The 27,273-nt window shown below is 47.1% G+C and overlaps 1 protein-coding gene and 1 long non-coding RNA gene across 5 annotated transcripts in view; one reads left to right on the forward strand and one right to left on the reverse strand.

Annotated features, from left to right (window-relative positions):
• Window positions 1-14,433, reverse strand: part of LOC137561247 (uncharacterized) — a 79,385-nt gene extending 64,952 nt beyond the window's left edge. Inside the window, exon 1 of the long non-coding RNA XR_011029946.1 lies at window positions 14,365-14,433. This is a non-coding gene — a long non-coding RNA (uncharacterized lncRNA). The remainder of the gene's footprint in view (window positions 1-14,364) is intronic.
• Window positions 14,434-14,660: 227 nt separating this feature from the next.
• Window positions 14,661-27,273, forward strand: part of CEP152 (centrosomal protein 152) — a 108,941-nt gene continuing 96,328 nt past the window's right edge. For 3 of the 4 annotated variants that reach the window (XM_068275420.1, XM_068275424.1, XM_068275423.1), the window contains exon 1: window positions 14,732-14,858. The gene's annotated coding sequence lies outside the window, so the exon portion shown is untranslated. The other variant, XM_068275422.1, reaches the window with a different exon arrangement.

A 27,273-nucleotide genomic window follows, 5' to 3' on the forward strand; every position in this document is an offset into this window, starting at 1 on the left:
CTTTTCTCCCATAGGACTCAAAGCGCTTAAGCTCTCTCAGATTCAGTAATTAGTAGGATGAAGTATTCACACAACAAAAGTTATATTTCTGCAAATGCCAGACTGAACAGGTGGGTTTTCAGTCTGGATTTAAACACGTCCAGGGATGGGGCTGTCCTGATCTGTTGAGGTAAGGAGTTCCAAAACGTAGGGGCAGCATGACAGAAGGCTCTGGGACCAAAAGTTTCTAAGTGGACTCTGGGTATGACTAGATTATTAGAACCTGTGGATCTGAGAATGCGGGGATTGCTACGCAGCTGTAACATATCTTTCATGTATCCAGGGCCTAGATTATTCAGGGATTTAAATGTCAGTAGGCCGATCTTGAATAGGACCCTCCATTCTATAGGTAGCCAGTGAAGGGAATGCAGGACTGGCGATATGTGGCAGTGACGGGGTTGGTTGGTTAGCAGTCTGGCAGCAGTATTCTGTATCAGCTGTAGGCGGCAGTGGTGCTCAGCAGAGCTCGAATATTCGAGTAGCTCGAATATTCGAGCTCTTTTCCAGCTATTCGAGCTCGGTATTCGAGCTCCGAATAGCTGTAGCTATTCGAATGGGCTATTCGCGTACACTCGAATAGCCCATTCACTATTCGAGCTATTCGAGCAAACGGCGCTATTCGAGCTCGGTACCGAGCTCGAATAGCGTCATAGCCCAGATTGATGTCCTTAGAGCCAATCAGAGGGCTCCCAGGCCCTCTGACGGCAGCCAATCACAGAGGGGGACCCTGGCCAGCCCCTACCCTATAAATAGCGGCCGCCATGTTACGTTTCTCCGTCCTTGCCTGAGACTTGCATAGAGAGAGAGTTGCTCCTTTGTGCTTTGGCTTAGCAAGAGCTTTATTGTGGTCATTTACCTAGCGTTTTTGCTCACATACACCTCCTATACACACCTATATTGTTGTTAGTTAGTTAGACATTGTATTTTAGTTAGTAGCTTTTGTGTTACATAGAGACAGGCCAGCTGCTGCAGGCTTACAGCTTTAGGCCTCAGGGCCTGCCTGTGTGGGCAGCTGTCCTCCTGTCCTCTGTTTATTTCTCTCTATTCTATACCAGTATTTCTGCTGTACTTTACTACTGATTGTATTAGTATTGTAGTTATATACTGTAACTGTACTAGGACACTCACTGTCACTGTTCATAGGCTACTAGCTGCTCCTGCGTGTGTGCACTCACTGTCTGTGTACACACTACACACACTCTATTTCCAAGTTCTGATAACTGATTGATTATTGTAATTGAATATTGTAATTAGTTAGTTGTACTCACTGTTACTACTTACTGTACTAGGAGTCTAGGACACTCAGTCACTGTTCATAGGCTACTAGCTCCTGCGTGTGTGCACTCACTGTCTGTGTACACACTACACACACTCTATTTCCTTCTGATAACTGATTGATTATTGTAATTAGTTAGTTGTACTTACTGTTACTACTTACTGTACTAGGAGTCTAGGACACTCAGTCACTGTTCATAGGCTACTAGCTCCTGCGTGTGTGCACTCACTGTCTGTGTACACACTACACACACTCTATTTCCTTCTGATAACTGATTGATTATTGTAATTAGTTAGTTGTACTTACTGACTGTTACTACTTACTTACTTACTGTACTAGGGACACTCACTCAGTCACTGTTCATAGGCTAGCTCCTGCGCGTGTTTGCGTGTGCGTGCACTCACTGTCTGTAGTGTACACACACTAAATTTACTTGTGATTACTACTGATTATTGTAACTGCTAGTTGTACTTCCTGACTGTTACTACTTACTTACTGTACTAGGGACACTCACTCAGTCACCTCACCCACCAACCCACTCCATTAAAGTACCCCACTTTTCACCCGCCCTTTTAAAAAACTTTTGTCTATACGCCCAAAACATCGAAGATGTCTGGAAGTGGCAGCCAGCGCGGTTTGGGCAAGGGGAAGGGCAGCAAGGGAATCAGGAGGAGAGGGAGCAGCATTGTGGCAAGCCGCGGGCGCGCCACCATGCACAGTTCCGCAGCAGCAGCGTCAGTGGCTAACATTCCTCCCATAGCCACTGGCCGTGGACGCCTTGGGCGCCGCCCAGCAGGAGCATCTGCAACTCACGCTGCAGAGACACAGCAGCAGCAGCGTGTAGCACCTGCTCCGATTTTCCTCCAGCCGGGTCGGAAACGTCCCATTGAGGAAAAGCATGCAGACACTGTGGTGCAACTCATGACGGAGGATGAGCAGCCCGCCATCAGCTCTGCATCTGAGGCCTCCACCCTCACCACCACCACCACCACCCCTGTTCGCAGCAGCCGCCCAGCAGGGTCTGGGGAGGAGGCCAGTTCACCGTCACTCGCCGACCTGTCATTCAGCAGTCTTTTGACCCCAGGCATCATGAGTAAATTGTCTGCTGTTGTTGGCGATCTTGAGGAGGAGATGCTGATGGGCACTTTGGGGGATGAGGGATTGGACAGCAAGACTATGGCGACAGTCAAGCAGCCCATCCATGCATCAGGAGAGGAGTTTGGGGGGTCCTCATCCCAGCAGGACATGTTTCAGGAGGGGGAGGATGTTGATGACCCGGTGACAGACAGAGACTGGGTGCCACCACCTCCAGGGGATGTCGTCCTCAGCAGCTCTGAGGAGGAGGATGCTCTTGTGGGCCTTGCAAGGAGGCGCATCATTGCAAGCATTGGCAGCAGCAGTAGGCAGGTCCCACAGCCTGCTGGTGTCTCAGGCTCAGCAGCAGCAGCAGCAGCATCTGCCAGTACCACCACCAGCCGCACCCAAGCCCCCCAAGCCCCACCCCCAACCACCACAGGGAGACAGGCAGCAGCGCTTCCATGTCGTAGGGGGATGTTTCTGTCACCAATCTGGCGCTTTTTCACCATGCCCACAGTGTACAGCAAGTACGCCACTTGCAACCACTGTCAGCGGAAGTTGAGCAGAGGTGCAGACCCCTTAAAGTTCTGCACCAGCTCGCTCATCAACCACCTTGCTGCGAAACATTTCCACCAGCATCAGGAGTTCCAGAGGCTGAAGGCATCTGGTGCTGGCAGTGGCACCACACCCATCACTGCACAGCCTTCAGCAGCAGCAGCAACAGCAGCCACCCGCCCTCCTGCTCCTCCAGCAGCACCAGCAGGAGTGCGGAAACGCACTGCTCCTCCCCCCTCTGCAACTCCTGCCGCCGACACTGAGGCCTGTTCTGGCAGCCAGTCCTCAGTGGCCTCCTCCGCTGTGTCTGCTGATTCCTGTGCCAGCAAAAGGCCACGCCAGAGCCTTTTGAGCGAGTCCTTCCAGGGGGTGGTTAGGGCTCTGCCTCCCAGCAGCCGTCGCGTGCGGCAGCTGAACGGCTTGCTGGCACGGGCCATGTGCTCCCAACTCCTGCCGTACACGCTCGTGCAGGAGGGGAGCGACATTCGTGCGCTGCTTGCTTGCGCAGCCCCAGACTGGCAGCTCCCCAGCAGACACTTTTTCTCCCGCAAGGCCATTCCTGCACTGCACCGCTTTGTGATGGCCAATGTGGAGCGAGGGCTGGAGCACGCGGTTGGTGAAAGGGTCCACGTCACCATGGACTCCTGGAGCAGCCGCTTCGGGACAGGCCGCTACCTGTCCTTCACTGTCCACTGGGTCAGCTTGGTGGAAGGGGGTGAGGATGGGAGAGCAGCAGCGGGCACAGCAGCAGCAGCAACACAGTGGGTGGTGCCACCCCGCAGGGTCAGGGGAACTGCAGCAGGTTCCTCCGATCCTCTGCCATCCTCCGGCACACCTGGCTAAACCCCCCGCCTCAGCAGCAGCGTGAAGGCCCGCCACTGCCAAGCGCTGCTGCACTTGGTCAGCCTTGGGAAGACCAAGCTGACGGCAACCCATGTGTTGGCCAAACTCCAGGAGCAGGAGAGGATTTGGCTGACCCCCAGAGGCCTCAGAGTCGGAGAGGTGGTGGCCGACAATGGGGCCAATCTGGTTGCCGCAATAGACAGGGGAAACCTGACCCACATCCCCTGTCTTGCCCACGTGCTGAACCTGGTAGTGCAGAAGTTCTTGCGCACCTACCAGGGGATGGGCGAACTGCTGGAAACGGCAAGGAACGTTGTGCGTCACTTCCGGCGCTCGGCTGCAGCCTGTGCGAGCCTGGAAGACGTGCAAAAGGAGCTGGATCTGCCACGCCATCGGCTGATCCTTGACGTTCCGACTCGCTGGAACTCCACCCTGGCGATGTTGGAGCGTCTGGTTGAACAGAAGCGCGCTGTCAAACAGTACCTTGCCCTGGCCACTGTTTCCGCCGCTCAGAGAAGGGACAAGACCAGCAACATCCCGTCCATCGTCCCCGATGATGACTGGAGGCACATGCAGCAGGTGTGCTTAGTGCTGGCTCCCTTTCTGCAGGCCACTAACATGGTGAGCAGGGACCATGCTATGGTCTGCGAGTGGGTGCCCCTGGTTTGTCTGCTGAACAGGGCCCTCGATGCTTTGCTGGAACAGGGAGCGGCAGCCTTGGACCAGCAGGAGCGGCAAGCAGCTGCACAGTCCACCTCTGAGGGGGAGGAGGAGGAGGACTTGGTGGAGGTCCCTGACCTTGCTGCTGATGAGGGGGATCAGCACAGTGCAGCTGAGTTGGTGCGGGGGTGGAGAGAGGATGAGGCTGACGAGGCAGAGGAGGAGGATGAGGACAGCAGCACTGCCGTCGATGTGCCAGCAGACATGGCCCGCCTCTTCCCAATGGCAGCGCACATGCTGACGTGCCTGCGCAGAGACCCCAGGGTGATCCAGATGAAGCAGAGGGAGGACATCTGGATTAGCATGATGTTGGACCCACGCCTCAAGGGGAAGTTGAGCCAGTTCCTGCCGCCTGCAGGAGGAGACCCAGCGCAACAAATAAGGAGCTTGCAGCAGGCCCTTGTTGAGCGCTTGGAGGAAGCCTTCCCCCAGCCTTCCACCCCCACTGTCCAGCAGCCAGCACAGAGGCAGCAGCAGGTGCCTGCATCCAGCAGCAAGCGCCCCACAGACCTGCTGTCTCTCAGCCACGAGCTCTACAGGACTGTAGAGGCTCCGGCAGCAGTGACTAGAGAGGAGGTGCATGCAGCAGCATCCTCCACCGGTCACAGCCAGCGCCTGACCCGCATGGTGGCTGACTACATGGGGTCCTACAGCGGGCTTGACAGCGATGCCCCTGTTGATCCCATGGAGTATTGGGTCAAGCGCCTGGAGATCTGGAGCGAGCTGGCGCAGTACGCCCTGGAAGTGCTGTCCTGCCCCCCTTCCAGCGTGCTGTCCGAGCGCTGCTTCAGTGCAGCTGGTGGTGTGGTCACCGAGAAACGCTCACGTCTGTCTCACAAGTCTGTGGACAGACTGACGTTTCTCAAGATGAACCAGGCGTGGGTGGAAGGCGAGTTCCTGGCCCCTGTTGTCGGCGAGAGGGGGACATGAACTGGCTAAGAACCATCGTTAATGTGCCTTACCACCCTTTACCACCTCCTGGCTCCTGCTCACTAAGCCAGCCTGGTTCACTTTGACTATTACGTCGCCTGCAGCCACACATTTTACACCTACAGTGGGCTGCTGTGTACTGCCCTTCTGCTGTCTGTCTGTGTTTCCCACTGCCAGGGTACACAGATTTACCTTCTGCTGCCACTCTGCCACCAGCTATTACGTCAAACAATAGCTATATATCGGTGTAATTTGTTTTACAAACAAAACCAAAAAACCATAAAAAAAAAAAAAAGGTTTAATTTTTCTGGAGGTGCCCGGGTTGAAAACTGTGTTGTCCCAGTTGTGTATTGGACACAATGTGGGCTACACGACCGCTGTCTGTGACCTCCTGCCTGCTGTGTTTATTTACAGCCCTGGTATCACCGCTAGGTACCAGGGCTATTATGTCACGCTGCCTGCCTGCTGCCACACTCACACTACTCCTCCATTCCTCCTGCTGATGCTGCTGTCTGTCTGTGTTTCCCAACGCCAGGGTACACAGATTTACCTTCTGCTGCCACTCTGCCACCAGCTATTACGTCAAAAAATAGCTATATCTGTGTAATTGGTTGTAAAACCAAAACTACAAAACCATAAAAAAAAAAAAAGGTTTAATTTTTCTGAGGTGCCCGGGTTGAAAACTGTGTTGTCCCAGTTGTGTATTGGACACAATGTGGGCTACACGACCGCTGTCTGGGACCTCCTGCCTGCTGTGTTTATTTACAGCCCTGGTATCACCGCTAGGTACCAGGGCTATTATGTCACGCTGCCTGCCTGCTGCCACACTCACACTACTCCTCCATTCCTCCTGCTGATGCTGCTGTCTGTCTGTGTTTCCCAACGCCAGGATACACAGATTTACCTTCTGCTGCCACTCTGCCACCAGCTATTACGTCAAACAATAGCTGCTCACATTACTCCTCCATTCCTCCTGCTGCTGCTGCTGCTGTCTGTCTGTCTGTGTTTCCCAACGCCAGGGTACACAGATTTACCTTCTGCTGCCACTCTGCCACCAGCTATTACGTCAAAAAATAGCTATATCTGTCTGTGTAATTTGTTGTAAAAACAAAACTACAAAACCATAAAAAAAAAAAGGTTTAATTTTTCTGAGGTGCCCGGGTTGAAAACTGTGTTGTCCCAGTTGTGTATTGGACACAATGTGGGCTGCACGACCGCTGTCTGGGACCTCCTGCCTGCTGTGTTTATTTACAGCCCTGGTATCACCGCTAGGTACCAGGGCTATTATGTCACGCTGCCTGCCTCATTGACTGCCTGCTGCCACACACTCATCCTCCTCCTCCTGCTGCTGAATTTACCTCCTGCTGTCTGTGTGTTTCCACTGCCAGGGAGCACATACAATGGCGCTTCCAACATGCGTGCGCCACCAGCTATTTGTTACGCTCAAAAATAGCTGCATTTCTTTAAAAAAAAAATTTGAAAAGAGAAATAAGTGAAGAAGAAGACGATATAGAAGAAGATGAAGAAGAAGAAGAAGAAGACGATATAGAAGAAGATGAAGAAGAAGATGAAGATGAAGAAGAAGAAGATGAAGAAGAAGAAGAAGATGAAGAAGAAGATGAAGAAGAAGAAGAAGATGAAGAAGAAGATGAAGAAGAAGATGATGAAGAAGATGAAGATGAAGAAGATGAAGAAGATGATGAAGAAGATGAAGATGATGAAGAAGAAGATGAAGAAGATGAAGATGATGAAGAAGATGAAGATGATGAAGAAGATGATGAAGAAGATGAAGATGATGAAGATGATGAAGAAGATGATGAAGAAGAAGATGATGAAGAAGAAGAAGAAGATGAAGAAGATGATGAAGAAGAAGATGATGATGATGAAGAAGAAGAAGAAGATGAAGAAGAAGAAGAAGAAGATGAAGAAGAAGAAGAAGATGAAGAAGTTGAAGATGAAGAAGATGAAGAAGAAGAAGAAGATGAAGAAGATGAAGAAGAAGATGAAGAAGTTGAAGATGAAGAAGATGAAGAAGAAGAAGATGAAGAAGATGAAGAAGAAGATGAAGAAGATGAAGAAGAAGATGAAGAAGATGAAGAAAAAGAAGATGAAGAAGAAGAAGATGATGATGAAGAAGATGATGATGAAGAAGATGATGATGAAGATGAAGAAGATGAAGAAGAAGAAGAAGACAATATAAAAAAAGAAGAAGATATAGAAGAAGATATAGAAGAAGAAGATATAGAAGAAGAAGATATAGAAGATAAAGAAGAAGAAGAAGTATATACAGTACTGAACAAATTTCTGGACACAACTTCTCTTTTCAACTTTTTTTTTTTAAAGGAACATCCCCACATAATCACTTGCTGTTGTTACTTGGAAAAAAAGAGGTTTCTTGCATCATTCACCCTCAAAACAAGTGTTGGAAGCTATTTAAGGCCATTTCGAATAGTCAGCTCGAATAATGAGCTCGAATACCGACTCGAATAGTGAGCTCGAATTCCGAGGTCGAATCGAATAGTAAAAATTATTCGACTCGAATATTCGACTGATCTCGAATAATTTACTATTCGAATTCGACCTAACTCGAATTTTGAAAAGGGGTATTTGAGCACCACTAGTAGGCGGTACAAGGCCTTTTTTGGAAGGCCAGTGTAGAGAGCATTGCAGTAGTCCAGTCGGGATGTGATGAAGGCGTGGACTAAGGTTGGCAGATCTTCTGGGGGTATGAGGTGCTTGATTTTTGCAATGTTCTTTAGGTGAAAATAGGATGATTTCACCACAGCAGAGATTTGAGTTCTGAAGTTTAAATCCCCATCAATTAGAACTCCCAGGCTACGCACATGATCAGAGCTGCGTAGATCCGTGCCTCCTATTCCCAGTGGTGAAGACTGCAAGTTAAGTTGTTTTGTTATCATGCTCTGCCCTCCAATCAGAAGGACTTCAGTTTTGTCTGCATTTAGTTTCAGCCAGTTGTCATTCATCCATTGCTGTAGTTCACGTAAGCAGGCGTTTATAGTTAGAGTTGGGTCTGTCACACCAGGCTTGAAGGAAAGATATAGTTGGGTGTCGTCTGCATAGCAATGGTATGTCAGGCCATGTTTTTGGATTAGTTTTCCCAATGGTAGCATGTAAATCGTGAAAAGCAGGGGAGAGAGGATTGAGCCCTGGGGCACCCCATACTTAAGTGTTACAGGGGTGGACAGGAAGGGCCCCATAGACACTTTGTGAGTTCTGCCACTCAAGAAGGATTGGAACCACTGAAGTACTATGCCATCAATGCCGATCAATTACCCAACTATCATGAGGATAAGCTGTTGCATATGGACTGTGTAATATCGTCCCCTGTTGTGACCCGTGTGGTGTGAATGGGGTTCCCTGTGTGGGCTTTCCCTCCCCCGGGACCGCTCTCCCCACCCTCTTTGTCACCTGGAAATGTGGCTTGATCTCGATTTTTACTTCTTGTTTCGAGAACCACCCACCCTCGGCTTTCCCGCCTTTACGTGTGTATAGTTGTTTCAGAGGCACTCTCTGTTGGTAGCTCCAGAGTGTGATGTTGTCCCCTGCGTCTCTCTGGTAAGAGAATTGACGCCTCCTGCTCGTTCCTCTCCAATCTGGAACCATCTCACTCTGCATAACCAAGACAAGGTACCACTGAATCACACACTCCACCTTTTGCATGTACCCATTGTACTGCAATGTACCTTTTAACAAACCTTTGGATCGGTGCGTCGATTCTGGGAGTGTGGTACTCAATAGCAGATTTATACTGCCATTCAATTCCCACTGCCCGCACACCTGACCCTTCAGACCTTTCACCCACATTGTGCCATGAAATTTGTTTTCTCCTGGCACAAGTGCTCTTTCCCTCCATCCCTGCTTGGTCCATCTGTGCCAATCAGAGGGAGGTGTGAAAGGATCAGTACCTTTGTCACCCAACATCAACATGTTTGGGCCTTGCATTCTCATTAACCCCTTATTATACATGAGAATGTCCTCTCTTCGTTCTCCTAGGACGAAATGGCAACCTAGGATCACCATCAGCACGGTACTCTTCATTATAAAAGCACCACCTTGGGAAAGAAAAACATTAGCACTTTGCATTATGCTTTGCTCAGACAGTTTTGTTAGTCTCTTTCCGATCTCCGAAATCTCGTGTTTTAATCTCTTTCCGATTTCAGGAATCTCGTGTTTTAGTCTCTTTCCGATTTCAGGAATCTCGTGTTTTAATCTCTTTCCAATCTCAGGAATCTCGTGTTTTAGTCTCTTTCCGATTTCAGGAATCTCGTGTTCCTCCAAGCTTAGATTGGCATCTGGAACCTTTCGCTTATCCGACTGACATCTCCATCCTTGCTGCCAGCACTGCAGCTGTCTCCATTCCATATTGCCAAACACCTGAAATCGAAATACAAACAAATCAATTCTTATTAATGATTTGGGATTCGCCCTGCGGCTTGTACTCTTTACCCTTTAAAATGATCAATATATACCGTAATTGATCTCGTTGTTTTATGGTTCTCATGAACTCTGTTTACTCTTATTGGTAGATTGGAGTTAAACTTCACCCCCCTACCTCAGTACTATCCTCAGTACTTACCTGTTTAAAATATGCTCCCGCGGACTTCACCTTTGGAAGCTCGCTTCACCTTTGGAAGCTCTCACCCCATTGCAGCTCACTCCACATCCCCCCTCATCTGTCCATGCGCGGCCGTCGCATGCACAGATCACGGATGCCACACCTGATGCTGCTTCGCAGGTGAGCCTGCAATGCTCTTACTCATTATCGCATTTACTTATCTAGAACTTCATCGCGATACCAGCTCTGCTAGAAGTTCTGTGTGTTGTACCCTCTGATCAATGTTTGCCGTGCCACTACCTAGACTACCCAAAAAAAAAATGGCTGCCTCCCTGTAGGAAGGGGCACTTTACACTTAAACCACACAGGGTGCAGGGCTAAGCATACCAGCGTCACATGCCTGTATGCAGATCCCTGAATGCCCACTTGGTAGGTAGTCACATGGCAAACACCGTACTGATACACTGTCACTCTGTACATGGCAATTCTATCATCCGTATAATTGCCCCATGAACTGCGGTCAGTTGTTGTTCTTTGTGCTACAATTGATAAGAGCTGGAAAAAACATATTTGACCAATCAGTGGACGAAAAAAAACACACAAAAAAACCGCCCCAGCCCAGCATAGACCTCTCAGTCAAGCTCTGGCCCTGTCCACGACAAAAACCGGAAAAAAACGTTACCGCTCTGCAGCAGCGGCGACGCCCTTTTTTCCGCCTCCGGCACCCCCCTGATGCACTGTCTCCCCCTATGCTCTATTGGGAACTCATGCTGCACCACCCATTACGGTGCCCCACTTACAGGAATAATCCCGTAAGCAACTCAGTACAGACACTTTCCTAACCTGCACTGCTACGTGTGTCCCTGCACCTAGCTGGGACACTTTTCCTATCCGTGCTCCTGCTAATCTTACAGAAATAGCTTGGCGCACGTATCCTGGCATTCCTTTCCATGGACTCAGGGAAAAGCCTCTGGGGAAATACTTCGAGAACCGAGACACTCAGTAGACTGTCTCTGTATTTCTACCCCCCTCCCTTTCAGCTGCTCTGCCCGGAGCCGCGAGCACAGCCTGACGTGACGTGGATCCCCCAGCCCCTCCTCCCCCCTGCCATGACGTGTGGGGGCCATGACTCTCGGGGGCGGGCTCTCTCCACTGCCGCCATTTTGAGTCCTGGACTGCCAGCTAAGATGGCTGCTCCCATAGCAGCCTCTCGTTTCCTATATCTTAGGAGAGAAAACAAAATACACACAGAACAAACAGTTTTATGCATAGTTACACACAGCATCGATACATTTTATCGAGAGTCAGCCTTCCGCTACCTATACTCTCTGGGATGCTTGCCAAACTTGAGACGAACCGCGTCACAGCTGCAATGCTAAATATATTACCTCTTAGCATCACCCAGGAACGTAGAAACCTCTCTCTCCTCACAAATCATCTGCAGTGTATCTCTGCCATGACTCAAACCTACTCAAGCGCGCAGCGTAACTCTAAACCATAATAACAGCTAGTACTGCTGAAACGCACAACAGACAAACTGGCTAAACAACATAACAGATACAGATATTTACAAGCATGTTAGCAGCTCTGACTGGAAATACGAGAAACTTGCAGAACATCTCACAAACAGAAAGACACTCGCTTTCCTCTTCTATCCCCTCTCCCTCCCATCCAGTACTAACAGAAGCACCGCTGGCTTATCTCCTGCTGCGGGGGACCCCCCCCCCTGCTCTATCTGGACATTCTTCCCAGCCTCTGTAGAGACGGGGAGAGAAGAGAAGAGAAAAAAAAAACCAATCGACTTCTTTCCAGCAAAAACATGCCTGAAACAAATGCAGAAATAACCACCACGTAAATATGCAACACAGGAAACTTGAATCCGAAGAAACCAAACAAAGCACATAAACTCTGAAAACCGCACCCTGCATTTACAAGATGCGAAACCCGCAGCCTCCACGCTGCAATTAACACAAAACACAGAACACATTATCCTCCTCTCATACAATAAGATAATAAAGATAATGCAACATAACAACGTAAAACATACTTGCCTGAGCAGAGGACTTTGTAAGCCTGCGAATTCGACCAGCTTTTGGCAACTTTTCCACGACACTGAGTGGATCCCTGGACCTCCTGAGCGTCATCTCTGTGTACCCACACTGGCTCAGCGGATCGATATCCAGCGGCAGCTGCCAGCTGGCCTCGGAGCGTTCCAGTCACCTGCGATCCGGTTTAGGCTATGACTGATGTGCACTTACAGTCAAAGTTTAACATCCACGAGTGTCGCCGCTGGTTTCCTCGAATTGCAGCCCGTGTGCTCGGCTCCCACACACTCACATCAGCTTATCAGTATAAGCTTGATAAGCTTTACAGTCCGCGTCCATCTATTCCGCTTGTTTTGCTGTGGAATTTCTTGAAAACACCTTCTTCGGCCCCCGGCCCCTGTCTGCTTGTACTGCTAGACAGTGTTCAATCAGGGTTTAAATCGGCACCATTGTTATAAACTGTTCTTATCACCTTGCTTCGACACCATCGTCTCACAGACTATGAGATCACTTGATTCTCCACACCGCAAACAGGATATAGACTTTCTCAGGCTTCTTCAATGTTTACGTTATTTATTCAAATCACAGAAAGACAGATAGATACAGTCATCATATCCTAGCTATGCCAATCTTCATGTTGCGTTACAAGCTCGTGATGAGACTCCCTGCTGAAGTCTATCAGGTACCTTCTTCCTAACTATGTTACACTAAACTACCTATGTACAGCATACATTATATCAGATTACAGAAAGGAAGAACATGCTTAGAAGTCGTCCCAGTCAGCCTTGCTAGCTAGTGCGGAAGGAAGAAGCAGAAGTGAGCTCTCGTAGCTCCCTCAGCCTTTAATACTGACTAGGAAAGAGTTAAATATGACATCATCTTCGCCACCCCCTAAACCAGATTATTGGTGGACCCACTCGTGGTGTCATCATACACACCTACTTGATTAATAATCAATGAGGCATTTGACCCATATGCAGGAACGTGGATGTTTAGTAAATATGGCCAATGTTTTCTGTTCCTGTGGTGTAGTGTTAAGGTCAGAGTAGTCCGATGGCCTTCTTTTAGGAACATGTTCTCAGTATCTGCGTGTATCCTCTGCTACACGCAGACCCTGAGATGCCTCTGCCTGCATCACAAAACCTCTATTTATTTTAAAGGCATACACTGCGGACAAGCCTTTTACATAAAACTCAGGCCAAGTAACTGAGGCCTACTTAAATTATAACAGTGTCCTGCACAGTGCAGCCGCATTAATTCTCAGACAAGAGTGTGACCGCACACACCACTCCACAAAGCCTTTGTCAAGCGGGTTCTGAGGGTCCCACCTATGGCTCTGTGAAGCCTCTGGATTATCCAGAGGCTTCTCTACTGAGGAACGTACTCATTTAGGACACTTTTTCCCCCTTCAGGTACACTTTAATGAGCTTTCCCCTTCTAAAAATCGTTTTTTTTTTATTGATTTTGCTCTCCCTGGTAGATATTTATCCCACATAAATATCTCCCAGGTGGGGAACTAGCCAGTAGCCTGCAATCAAGACCATAGAAATGTGCTAATCTATAATACATAGCTCCCAACTGTCCCTCTTTTGGAGGGACAGTCCCTCTTTGGGAGCCCTGTCCCTCTTTCCTCCTCATTGGTCCCTCTTTCTTCCTCATTGGTCCCTCTTTCTTCCTCATTGGTCCCTCTTTCTATGTAATGTATATATATATATATATATATATATATATATATATATATATGTTTTTTTTTGTTTTGTTTTCTACTACAAATGTGTTTGATTGACTCTAAACAGTATTCCCATCCTTTAAATTGATATATTACTAATTTTAAAATGTTAATATGAAGGAAAATAAATCTGGATAGAAAGGGCCAGTGCGGTTTCAGTTATAAAACAATATATTTTTCTTATGAAATCTTTATGGTATGTGTGACTAGGGATATGATAAGAGGTGTGGCTTAAGTGTCCCTCTTTCTCATCTTAAAAATTTGGAAGGTATGCATAAAACAGTCCAAAACTAACCTATTTTCTGTAGTATCTGCACTTCACATTTCTATTTACGCCAGCAGAAACACATCTCTGCCTCCCAAAATAATCCATCCTATTTCACATACTATGCTGCTCTGAAAAGCATCCAGATCATCAAAAAAATGAAAAAAAAAATCACAGGGTTCCCAAACCTCAAACTTCTGCCCTTCCTCAGAGAAAACAGGTCACATAACACAGTGGCTGCATTAGCCGCACATAACGCTTGGCTCGACCACTTTTTATACCATACATTATTCAGTAACAAGAACGTACTACAGCGATACGAATGGTCCCGTTTTGGTCTGAAACTCTGAATGAACTGAAGCAAGCACTGCTATAGACACCGGTGCAATGACAGCTCTTCGACTTTGAGAACAACCCGCCTCTCTGCCAATCACATCCCTGCTTAGGCTTCCCGCTGCCTATCGCGCCACTGCCCCGCCTTCTCTTCTTGTCGTCGAAAGCTGTTGGCCGTACAGTGCAACCAAACATAGCTAGCTGTGTGACACGCAAAATACAATCTATAATGTTCGCCCCCAAATCCTATCAGTGGCGAGAAGGAAGACGGAAGCTGTCGAGTGCTGATTGTTGATTGGGTGAGAGCGCTGCCCATCAGACCCGTGTGTGGCAAATGGTAATCCTGGCTCTCATTTGACTGTTGGGAGGGAAGTGAAGTCTGTGTTGATGTTTCGGGTTGGGAGGCTTTGGAGACGGGACTGCAGTGCTGGAATTGATGAAGTGAAGATCTATAACAGAGGGAGTTTTCGGTAAGGCAGACGTTGTTCCTGCTCTGCTTCTTTTCTTGTGTTCTGACAGTGTGTCTGATTCATGAAGACCAATGCCAAAAGATCACAGAGCAACCCAACTGAATCTGTTTTACTGTATTTGTTTTTAACAAAGATAAGGCTTTTTTTTTTTTTAAAGAAAGGATATACATACAGAAAGTGCACATAGTTAAATCACCCTTGCAGATAATTGGCATTTAGTCCATATTCACAGTGGGATGTTGTGTTATGTTCCCTATATAACAGGAACTCAAGGGAACAAAAATGCCCTACCACAGGTTATGGCATTGTTGTGTTGTGTGCAGTGAAGCATACAGTCAATTAAAAGTATGCTTCACTTCTGTATGCAGAGTTTTATACCGCAATGGAACTGACGTACTGTGAAAATCGCATAGATGCTGCATGGCAGTGCAGCAAGCTGCGTTACAAAGTGGCTGTCACACTACACCACACCGCTGTGAACAAAGCCTCTCACACTGAACAAGGGTCTTTCACACTGTACGTGTTGTTTTGTAATTCTATCGCCATGCTGCCAGACTTAGATGTGCAGTGTGACTATACAGTACAATGAAAGCTTGCTTCACTGCTACTGTAAAAGTGCATGGTGCCTGTTAATGGTCCTTTCACACTTACCATGTTCCCTTGCATTGCACAAAATGTTGTGTTCTGTTGCAGAAGCAGTGACTGATAGCCCTATGGTGTGATGGATCCCCACGGAGTAATGCACTGCATTAACAGTACGATATGTGTTTTAACCATGTAAATGAGGCATCATTTCATTGTGCTGTATTCCTCACTGTATGGTCACACTGCAACGTTACCTTTCGGGACTGTTGCTGTGTGATTGATGAAGAAGAACCACAATGGCAAGGAAGAAGTGTGTGAGTGGTCTAAATGCACAGCATGCTATGCATTACTTATAATTTATACCTTTTATAAAGCACCTTAGGAATATAATTGCATTGTATTGCGGTGCGATGATATTGTCAATTGCGACATATCGTAACGGACATAGTGGAAAAAAAACTCTGAGAGAACCGGGTGTTAAAGGAATACTGTAGGGGGGGTCGGGGGAATATGAGTGGAACTTACCTGGGGATTCTAATGGTCCCCTGCAGACATCCTGTGCCCCTGCAGCCACTTACCAATGCTCTGGCCTTGCCTCCGGTTCACTTCTGGAATTTCAGACTTTAAAGTCCGAAAACCAGTGTGCCTGCGTTGCCGTGTCCTCGCTCCCGCTGATGTCACCAGGAGTGTACTGCACAGGCGCAGACCATACTGGGCCTGCGCAGTACGCTCCAGGGGACATCAGTGGGAGCGAGGACACAGCAACGCAGGCACACTGGTTTTCTGACTTTAATGTCTGAAATTCCAGAAGTGAACCGAGGTGGAGCCGGAGCATCGGTGAGTGGCTGCACGGGCACAGGATGTCTGCAGGGGACCATTAGAAGGCCCGGGTAAATTCAACTCATTTTTCCCTAACCCCCCTACAGTATTCCTTTAAAAATATATTAATGAGCATGTAAGTTAGATACGGATATAATCATCTATTCAATCTTGCAGATAATTATGTCAATATAAATGCAGACTATAGCATCAGAGATGCAAAACCTATATCCGTGTTACATGCTCCCTAGGAATAGCCTGGATTGTAATCCTCCCAGTCATCTGATTCCAAAGTAATGCTTGCTGCCACCCATATACATTTTGAACCCTGGGTGTAGTCATTCACTTAATGAAGAATTAAGGATTTCTGTTGATTACCAATAAGGTGCTTAATAGGACAAACTTCTATATATTCTAGGATCACTGGCAAATAGTCACTAGGCTTTGTTTAAATTGGATAGATTGCATGATTATTTGCACCTTTTTTAATTCTAACAATAAAAGTGAGGAACTTGTCGTCCACATTTTTATTTTTTTACCCAGAAACACCACATCTTTCTTATTTGAAAAGGAAGCATCTGGTATAGTGTTAAACTCTAGTAGAGCCAGGTTGTGCCATAAAGGTGTATGATACTCAGTACCCTCACCCGGAGAAACTATGGAGGTCTACCTCCAGACAAAAAGGTGCAAGATTGTGTTTGCATTTTTGTCCCTGGCCAAGTGCAGTCTCAGCAGGTCAAGCACAACATGCTCCCTCTGGCTATTCATGCCACAGCCCAAGCATTGTGGCTTATACAGTTTGTCAGTAGGAAACCAACAGCTGTGCAGATATTTCATATTTACAGTGTCCCTGAGATGGTACAGTGGGCCTTATTAAACTTACCTGGGGTTTCCTCTAGCCCAATGAGGACCGTGACCTCCCTCACCGTTCTCTAGGTTCTGGCGCTATCCCTCCCAGTAATCTGGTCAGTCGCTGCCAATCGTGGGCTTCACACGCCCCTGCCGCACTCCCATCCCTGGGAGCATTCTGCAGGATTTTTAGTTTTAACATGGAGGTCCTCTTTAAGCATTGAAGGAAAAGCTATGCCCACCATATTGTTGAAGTTCTGTAGAACAGAGTGTGTGATCTTTGCTCTTGAATTGTTCCATATTAAGCGCAATATAGTGAACCACTTTTTCTTAAAGAAATGGAGTGGGACACATATTGGGGAGTAATGCAGGATGTTTAGAACTTTGGGCAAAGGGAGTATTTTTACCAGATTTGCTTGTTCTGTAGGAGATAGGCTGATTCATACTGTCACTAAATTATTTTTTTTATTGGATCAGCAGTGAGCGGATCAACTGACATGCAAACGAATCCAATGCTAAGCAATAGTTAATGCTCACACATCTGTTTCGAATGGATCCATTACTTCAGTTCCAATGAGAGTAATTGAAGGCTCTCTGGTACAGGATAATTCCAGATACTGAGACAGATCATCGATACAGCGGATGCCCATGGAATCAATGAAAGCCTATGAGAACGGACAGTGTCAGCTCTCACTAGGCTGATTACCAAACACATTCTTTAGCTCTGTCACCTTCATCTGTCATCTTGTTCTGCTGTTGCCGGTGACAAGTGCCACAATACTGATGGGAGCCCAGTCAGAAGCATGCTGCTGGGGCACCCCGCTGGACAGAGGGTGGATTCCTATTGGTTTGTGTCAGACCAATGGGGAACAGCAGTAAGCTTCTCCCAGGGATACCCATCAGTATTGCTGTGCTTGTCCCCGGCAGGAGCAGCAGCTTTTGGCAAATAGGTTTAGAGGACCATGTGCTGGAATTGTGTGCTGTGAATGGCCAGAAGATGAAGAGGGGCCCTGTGCTGGATCAGTGGGCTGTACAGGGCTTTGCCTCTGGCACAGGAGACCAGGGTCCAGTTTCTTCCAGAGTAGCATGAGCCATAAATTAATTTTCTCCTATGTTGGTGTCACTTACAGTAAGTAGTAGAAATCTGACAGAACCGACATGTTTTGGGCTAGTCCATCTCTTCACAGGGTATTCTCAGCAAGGCTTTTATTCTTTATAAAGACATTCCCTGAAAAGGATTTATACAATGATGCTGGCCAGCATCCGTGCTCGCTGCACACTTTTTTGGGCAGTTGGACAGAGCAGCTGCCATTCGCTAAGTGCTTTTGAAACTAAACAAAACCGTGAGAATCCCCCATGAGGAGATGGGCTAGTTCAAAACCTGTCGGTTCTGTCAGATTTCTATTGCCACTGTGACCGCTACATACCGTAGGAGAAAATGTAATATATAGCTCATTTTACTCTGGAAGACATGTATTTCTTATATGTATGTGCTAACATGCATTTTAAATTTTACGATTTTCGAGATAGTGGTCCTTTAAAGAGACCCTGAAGCGAGTCCCAATCAACTTTTTTTAACTTTTATTAATATAAAGCGCTATAAGCCGTGCTAAACCGCCGCATCCCCGCGGCAAAACGAGGGGTCTATACCCCCCAAATCACCTCTGCTGTGTCTGGGGAGCGCTTCCTGCTTGAGGCAGAGCTTATGGCTGTAGCTCTGCCTCTTGGCACGTCAATCCCGGCTGATCGCTGCCTCTCCCTGCCCCTCTCAATCTTCCTTCACTGAGAGAGGCAGGGGAGAGGCGGAGATCCGCGCGGCGAATGACGTGCATGGAGGCAGAGCTGCAGCGCTCAGCTCTTCCTACATGAGCAGCAAAATCCACGACCAAGAAAGTTGTGGATTTTGCAGAGGGGAATTGGGGGGTATAAACCCAGTGTTCTCCCCAGGCCTAATTAGGTGGGCGGGCCGCCCGGGTGTTTTAAAATCCTGCCCGGCTGCCAAAAGTCAGGCAGGACTTTTTTCTTTTTATTAATACAAGCCGGCGCCGTTAGAGGGCTGCGTGACACACAGGCACTCTGGCCATTATATCACCTTTCCTTCCCACAGTACCATCTCCTTTTCACGGGATGGAGGTGGGGAAGAATCCAGGGATGCGGTGCTGGGCTTACTGGACATCCAGGGCGCACCGTGTATCTGCGCTGCAGGAGCCGGCTACAGGACGGCCACCCACATGGACTTAGTCGGCTGCAGTACCGGATCAGCTGAGCCCTGGGATGGCTATTGGCATATGGAGGGACCAGAAGACAGCCCCCAGCAGCACCTCGGCATTAAGGACAGCAAGGGGAGCCGACCACCAGCTGCACCGGGCTCCCAGCTTCAAGCACGAGACGCCAGAACACCGCTCATTGCAACCATGCGGTCGCACCACGTGGCTGCCAGGATGCAAGCTGGGGAAGTCAGAGGCTCGCTTGGGAAACAACACTGAGCCTCAGCAGCTGAGTGGCCGCCACCCACGTGGTTGCGACCGTGGGCCCAGGAACCTCACTGCCTCACTCTGGCCACCCACGTGCCCGGCCCTCCGCATCGGATATCCATTGCTACTGTTGCCAGGTATGCACGCCATTCAGCGATGACGTGTGAGAACGGACCGTACCATTAGCACCGGCTCCCCCTGTCTGCTGCGTAGAAGAAGAATCCTCTGGCTAGTAATAAGGTGCAGTTATTGGGAATATCTAGAATAATTGATTGTGCTGACAGCGGCGATCAGAGGCGTGCCGGGGCCCAGGGGGAGCATGTCTGTGGCCTTTGCTTCAGCCAGACCCAGGGGAAGGGAGAGGTCACCCAGCAAAACATCCAAAAGGTAAATCGCCTTATTCTAAGGGGGAGGGGACACCTGCAGCCTCTCATCTTACAGCCCCCATGTATCATCATGCAACCCCCATGTGTCACCATGCAGTCCCTCATCATACAGCCCCCCAGTGTCACCATCATCCATGTGTCACCAACTCACCATGTAACCCTCATGAGTCACCATGCAGCCCCTTATCATGCAGCCTCCATGTGTCATTGTGCAGCTGTCACTGTGCAGCCCCCTCCTGTGTCGCTGTGCAGCCCCTCCTGTGTCATCATACATGACAAATCATGTGCATGGTGGATGGGGCATATATGAGCGCATGCTGCATCATTAGGTTATCTGTCCATATGTAGCAGGACGTTTCTCTGTCATCAGGTGTATATTTATATCAGTATATACATTCCCATCCCACATATACATTTATAATAATGTACTGGCACACCTATCCATTGCCGGGCACTGAGCTCTGCACAGGTGCCATGGCTGAAACTAGGCCCTTCACTGTTGAACTTTCTGATCTGAACTTTCTGGCCCCTCGGCTGCTGGGCCCTGCATCTCACGCTAGCGCCCTGGTCCTACGACTAAGATGTCGAACAGCTGCAAGCCAGCCAAACTGACCACAATCCTATGGGGGTCAAACTTTGACTTTTGCTGTCTTTCACCTTCTTTCTCTTCTTGCTCTCCCATTCCTCTACTCTTGTTCTGCTCTTTCCTCTCTTCTCTAAAAGTACCCCAATATACTACACTGCTCTGTGCTCAGTACTGTTCCCCAGTATACTACACTGCTCTGTGCTCAGTAATGTGCCCCAGTATACTACACTGCTCTGTGCTCAGTAATGTGCCCCAGTATGTTACAATGCACTATATTGACCTTAGGGCCCTTTCCACTAGCTGCGCTCTGCTTTTCTGAATCGTAATTGGTGGGCGATCATGCTCCGTTCCCGGCAGCTATACGTTGCAATCACGGGTAGTGGAAATTGTAGGTTGCGCGATTGCATTTCCTAGTGTAAAAGGGACCTTAGTTCCCCACCCGGCTACTTTTTCATGCCACCCGGCTGAAAAAAATGTCTGGGGAGAACACTGTAAACCCTGCTTTTTGCCGCAGGGATGCAGCTGTTTAGCAGGGCTTGTAGTGCTTAAAGGGAGCCTAAACTGAGAAGGATATGGATTTTTCCTTTAAAAATACCAGTTGCCTGACTCTCTTGCTGATCCTGTGTCTATAATACTTTTAGCCACAGCCCCTCAACAAGCATGCAGATCAGGTGCTCTGACTGAAGTCACACTGGATTAGCTGCATGCTTGTTTCAGGTGTGTGATTCAGCCACTTCTGCAGCCAAAGAGTTTAGGACTGCCGGCAACTGGTATTGTTTAAAAGGTTAGATCCATATCACTGTCAGTTTAGGTTCCCTTTAACATTAAAAAAGAGAAGTTAGGCTCTCTTCTGAGTCTCTTTAAACAAGACTCCCTAACACTGCTACTGCCTATAGAGCACACCCTAGTGGCTGCAGCTCTGGTGCTTTCCGCTAGGAGAAAAACGAAATATGTTCTGTGTCTTGTCAACAAGGATTCAGGAAATTGTTGTACCACCCAGAGGTTTCCAACTACTAAGCTTAGTTTAGAACTCCTTACTCCACACTACAGGTTTGCTAAAAACTGGAAAATGCACATGGAATCTATAAAAATGTAGCAAGTATTGCATTCAGAAAACTGTGTGGGGAAAAATGTAAATCGGTAATACATTAATATGGGCAGTGTGTGCCACATCTCACTGGGAACTTGTGTCTGCTTTTAGGCCATGATAACCTTGTAGGCCTAATAACCATGTAGGTGTATAGGATCATATGTAGATTAAAATATTCCTCTTTATTATTATCTCAGTGACAAACCTATACATATGATATAAAAACAATATTTTACAAATTGCTATTATTCGCATGCATCCATTCACGTGTGACTGGGTAATAAGTAGATACTACAAATAAGATTATTAAAAAAATAAATGTCTTTATGGTTGTGGTTTAGTTCAGGATTGTGAGAATAGTGATGTCAAGCATTAAAGGATACCCGAACTGAAATGTGACATAATGAGATAGATATGTGTATGTACAGTGCCTAGCACACAAATAACTATGCTGGGTTCCTTTTTTTCTTTCTCTTACTGAAAGAGTTAAATATCAGGTATGTAAGTGGCTGACTCAGTCCTGACTCAGACAGGAAGTGACTACAGTGTGACCTTAACTGATAAGAAATTCCCATTTTTTTACCTCTTTCTTGCTCTCAGAAGCCATTTTCTGCTAGGAAAGTGTATTATAGTTGGAATTACTTATCAGTGAGGGTCACACTGTAGTCACTTCCTGTCTGAGTCAGGACTGAGTCAGCCACTTGCATACCTGATATTCAACTGTTTCAGGCAGAGAAAGAAAAAAAGGAACACAGCATAGTTATTTGTGTGCTTGGCACTGTACATACATATGTCTATCTCATTATGTCACATTTCAGTTGGGGTATCCTTTAAGCTTGTGTATCTTCCTGCTCATAAATATATTATTTAATTAAAATTTTATATATATATATATATATATATATATATATATATATATATATATATATATATATATATATATATATATATATATATATATATATATATATATATATATATATATATATATATATATATATATATATATATATATTTCTCTCTATATCTGCCCATAATTATTCATACCCCTGGCAAATTTTTACTTAAAGTTACTTTCATTCAACCAGCTTGTCATTTTTTGATAGGAAATGGCATACTGTTGGTGTCTCCCAAAAGATAAGATGACGTACAAGAGAAATTATTGTGGGAAAAAAACATTTCTCAGCTTTACAGCAATCAAACGCTTTCTATAATTGCAGACCAGCTTTTTGCATGTCTCCACGGGTATTTTTGCCCATTCATCTTTAGCAATGAGCTCCAAATCGTTCAGGTTGGAGGGTCTTCTTGCCATCACTCTGATCTTTAGCTCCCTCCACAGATTCTCAATTGGACTCTGTCTAGGCCACTCCAAAACGTTAATGTTGTCTGCTAACCATTTCTTCACCACTTTTGCTGTGTGTTTTGGGTCATAGTCATGCTGCAATGTCCATTAGTGGCCAAATTTGTTTCTACTCCCAGTATAATCACCCTGTGGTCTAGTGCAGCGTTTTTCAACCAGAACGTTGCCTGGTGTGCCGTCCTCTTATCCCCCTCTCGCCCGTCCCCGCTGTTATTACCTTAGCAGCGGCCGCTCTCCCCTCTCCAGCGCATGTATTTATTCTAGCAGCGTATCTCCCGGCTGCTCTGTATGTGATGCGCAGGAGGCAGGGCTCGGTTACCATAGTAACGGCGATACATATCGCCGTTACTGGAAGCCGCTGCCCTGCTTCCTTCCGCATCACACAGAGCAGCCGGAGATACGCTGCTTGAATATACACGCGCCAGAGAGGGGAGAGCGGCAGCTGTTAAGGTAATAACAGCGGCGTGGACGGGCGGGGGGCACTATACCGGTGCACTATACTGGCTATACTGGGGCACTACAGGATCTTCTCAAAAAATTAGCATATTGTGATAAAGTTCATTATTTTCTGTAATGTACAGATAAACATTAGACTTTTATATATTTTAGATTCAAATACACACAACTGAAGTAGTTCAAGCCTTTTATTGTTTTAATATTGATGATTTTGGCATACAGCTCATGAAAACTTAAAATTCCTATCTCAAAAAATTAGCATATTTCATCCGACCAATAAAATAAAGTGTTTTTAAAACAAAAAAAAGTCAACCTTCAAATAATTATGTTTAGTTATGCACTCAATACTTGGTCGGGAATCCTTTTGCAGAAATGACTGCTTCAATGCGGCATGGCATGGAGGCAATCAGCCTGTGGCACTGCTCAGGTGTTATGGAGGCCCAGGATGCTTCGATAGCGGCCTTAAGCTCATCCAGAGTGTTGGGTCTTGCGTCTCTTAACTTTCTCTTCACAATATCCCACAGGTTCTCTATGGGGTTCAGGTCAGGAGAGTTGGCAGGCCAATTGAGCACAGGCATACCATGGTCAGTAAACCATTTACCAGTGGTTTTGGCACTGTGAGCAGGTGTCAGGTCATACTGAAAATGAAATCTTCATCTCCATAAAGATTTTCAGCAGATGGAAACATGAAGTGCTCCAAAATCTCCTGATAGCTAGCTGCATTGACCCTGCCCTTGATAAAACACAGTGAACCAACACCAACACCAGCAGCTGACATGGCACCCAAGACCATCACTGACTGTGGGTACTTGACACTGGACTTCAGGCATTTTGGCATTTCCCTCTCCCCAGTCTTCCTCCAGACTCTGGCACCTTGATTTCCGAATGACATGTAAAAGTTGCTTTCACCCGAAAAAAGTACTTTGGAACACTGAGCAACAGTCCAGTGCTGCTTCTCTGTAGCCCAGGTCAGGCTTTTCTGCCGCTGTTTCTGGTTCAAAAGTGGGTTCATGCTTCCATCTGCTGAAAAGCTTTATGGAGAGGAAGATTTTATTTTTCAGCACGACCTGGCACCTGCTCACAGTGCCAAAACCACTGGTAAATGGTTTACTGACTATGGTATTACTGTGCTCAATTGGCCTGCCAACTCTCCTGACCTGAACCCCATAGAGAATCTGTGGGCTTTTGTGAAGAGAAAGTTGAGAGACGCAAGACCCAACACTCTGGATGAGCTTAAGGCCGCTATCGAAGCATCCTGGGCCTCCATAACACCTGAGCAGTGCCACAGGCTGATTGCCTCCATACCACGCCGCGCTGAAGCAGTCATTTATGCAAAAGGATTCCCGACCAAGTATTGAGTGCATAACTGAACATAATTATTTGAAGGTTGACTTTTTTGTTTTAAAAACACTTTTCTTTTATTGGTCGGATGAAATATGCTAATTTTTTGAGATAGGAAATTTGGGTTTTCATGAGCTGTATGCCAAAATCATCAATATTAAAACAATAAAAGTCTTGAACTGCTTCAGTTGTGTGTATTTGAATCTAAAATATATGAAAGTGTAATGTTTATCAGTACATTACCGAAAATAGTGAACTTTATCACAATATGCTAATTTTTTGAGAAGATCCTGTATACTGGGGCACTATACTGGCTATACTGGGGCACTGTACTGGCTATACTGGGGCACTATACTAGCTATACTGGGGGGCTATACTGGGGCACTATACTAGCTATACTGGTGGGCTATACTGGGGCACTGTACTGGCTATACTGGGGCACTATACTAGCTATACTGGGGGGCTATACTGGGGCACTATACTAGCTATACTGGGGGGCTATACTGGGGCACTATACTGGCTATACTGGGGCACTATACTGGCTATACTGGGGCACTATACTGGCTATACTGGGGCACTATACTGGCTATACTGGGGCACTATACTGGCTATACTGGGGCACTATACTGGCTATACTGGGGCACTATACTGGCTATACTGGGGCACTATACTGGCTATACTGGGGCACTATACTGGCTATACTGGGGCACTATACTAGCTATACTGGGGCACTATACTGGCTGTACTGGGGCACTATACTAGCTACACTGAGGCAACTAAACTCCCTACACTGGGGCAACTATGCTAGCTATGCAGCCGCACCCCAGCCCCCCCCCCCCCCCCCATAGCCTGCGCACGGCACTGTCCACTAGGTCGCGCAAACAACTGGGGGCCGCATGCCCCCCCCCGCCGTTCCCCGGAGAAAAATTTGGTCAGACAGTGTTCCCCGGGCCGGAAAAGGTTGGGAACCACTGGTCTAGTGTGCCATCTCCTGCCAGCTCTATACCTGCAGCATCCTGTCAGTCTCCTCACACACACTTTTCTTCTCTTCCACCTGATAAGGGCTGGTTCACACAGCTGCTGCCGTGCTTCAGCTCAGCGTCTCATTTGAATCCTGTCTCTTTTTTTTTTTTTTTTTCTTATGAATGTCAGTTTTTACTGCTTAAACTTTTAATGTCTTTTGAAGTCTTTCAATGGCTTTCACTATGTTGCATTTGAGTGTTTCATTTTCTGAGCGTCTGATGGTTCCTGGCTTCTTTTTGTTTCAGTCCACTCCCTTTAATGGTATTCGCTGGCATTCAGACGCAACGCCAGAAACTGACTTTGAGACACTGCACGTTGCTTCTGAGATGAGACATGATGACGAGATCGACTGCGAAGCTTTCACGAAAGCTAGAAATTGCTGAAAAAAAACGCTACAATTCAGATAACTGGGACGGTGCGCAATCACGTTCAATTGTTGCTTTCGCAGGTCACTGCAAATTACTCCTTTACAGCCCCTCAAACGTCCGTGTGAACCAGCCCTAATACTTCTAACTGCAGTTTCCTCTGCACACAGCTATTGGCATGTCAATCATGTGCTGCTTTCAAAGTGTACCTGTAGAGGAAACAAATGCCCCTACTCACCTCAGGATGGGGAAGCCTCTGGAGCAGCTGCACAAATTGGAATTAAAATAAGAGACCTTTTTTTTTCCCCTAACGACTACTTTAGCATGATTATGCCTTCAGGAATAGCCTGCAGGCATAATCCCCTCAGCGTCCTTTGGTTCTCCTCCGTTGTGCCGCTGTCACCTTAATAAATGAATGTGCTGTCTCGGCCACATACCCACTCCAGTGTTCTCCCTAGAATTTGTTTCCAGCCGGGTGGCATGAAAAAGAAGCCGGGTGGCATGAAAAAGTAGCCGGGTGGGGCGAGATGAAAATGCAGGGCAACTCTGCTTACAGCATAGGAGGAGGTGAGGAGCTGAGCCGATGACAGCCGGGTGGTCACCAAATCTAGCTGGGTGGAGCACCCGGCTAAAAGAGCCTGGGGAGAACACTGCACTCGGATGTGCTCCTGTAGACTGGAGCGTCCTGCACATGCATGGTTTGTAAAGACTTGTCACCGCGCATGCGCAGAATGCTTCTGGCCACAGTAGGGAGATTAAGGAGGTGCGCGGCCAGGAGACGTTCATTAGGGCAACAGCTGCACAATGGAGGGGACACCCAGGAACCTTAAAGATTACGCGGGGCTGGCAAAAGCCCAAGGTAAGTAAAAGTCAACCGTTCAAGTGGGTTCTAAAGGTCACCTTAAAGTGAAACCGAGGTGAAAATAAACTGATGAGATAAACAATTGTATTTATCGTCCTACTCCTAAAAAATATATATTTTTTAGATATCTCATGGTTTTATTTTGTGTTTGAACATTTACAAAGTAGGTTGAATGTTTTACTCTCTATTCAGTGGCAGCCTATTAAGTGTCCCAGAGGT

This window comes from Hyperolius riggenbachi, chromosome 3 (genome assembly GCF_040937935.1).
Source record: "Hyperolius riggenbachi isolate aHypRig1 chromosome 3, aHypRig1.pri, whole genome shotgun sequence".
Taxonomy (NCBI): Eukaryota; Metazoa; Chordata; class Amphibia; order Anura; family Hyperoliidae; genus Hyperolius; species Hyperolius riggenbachi.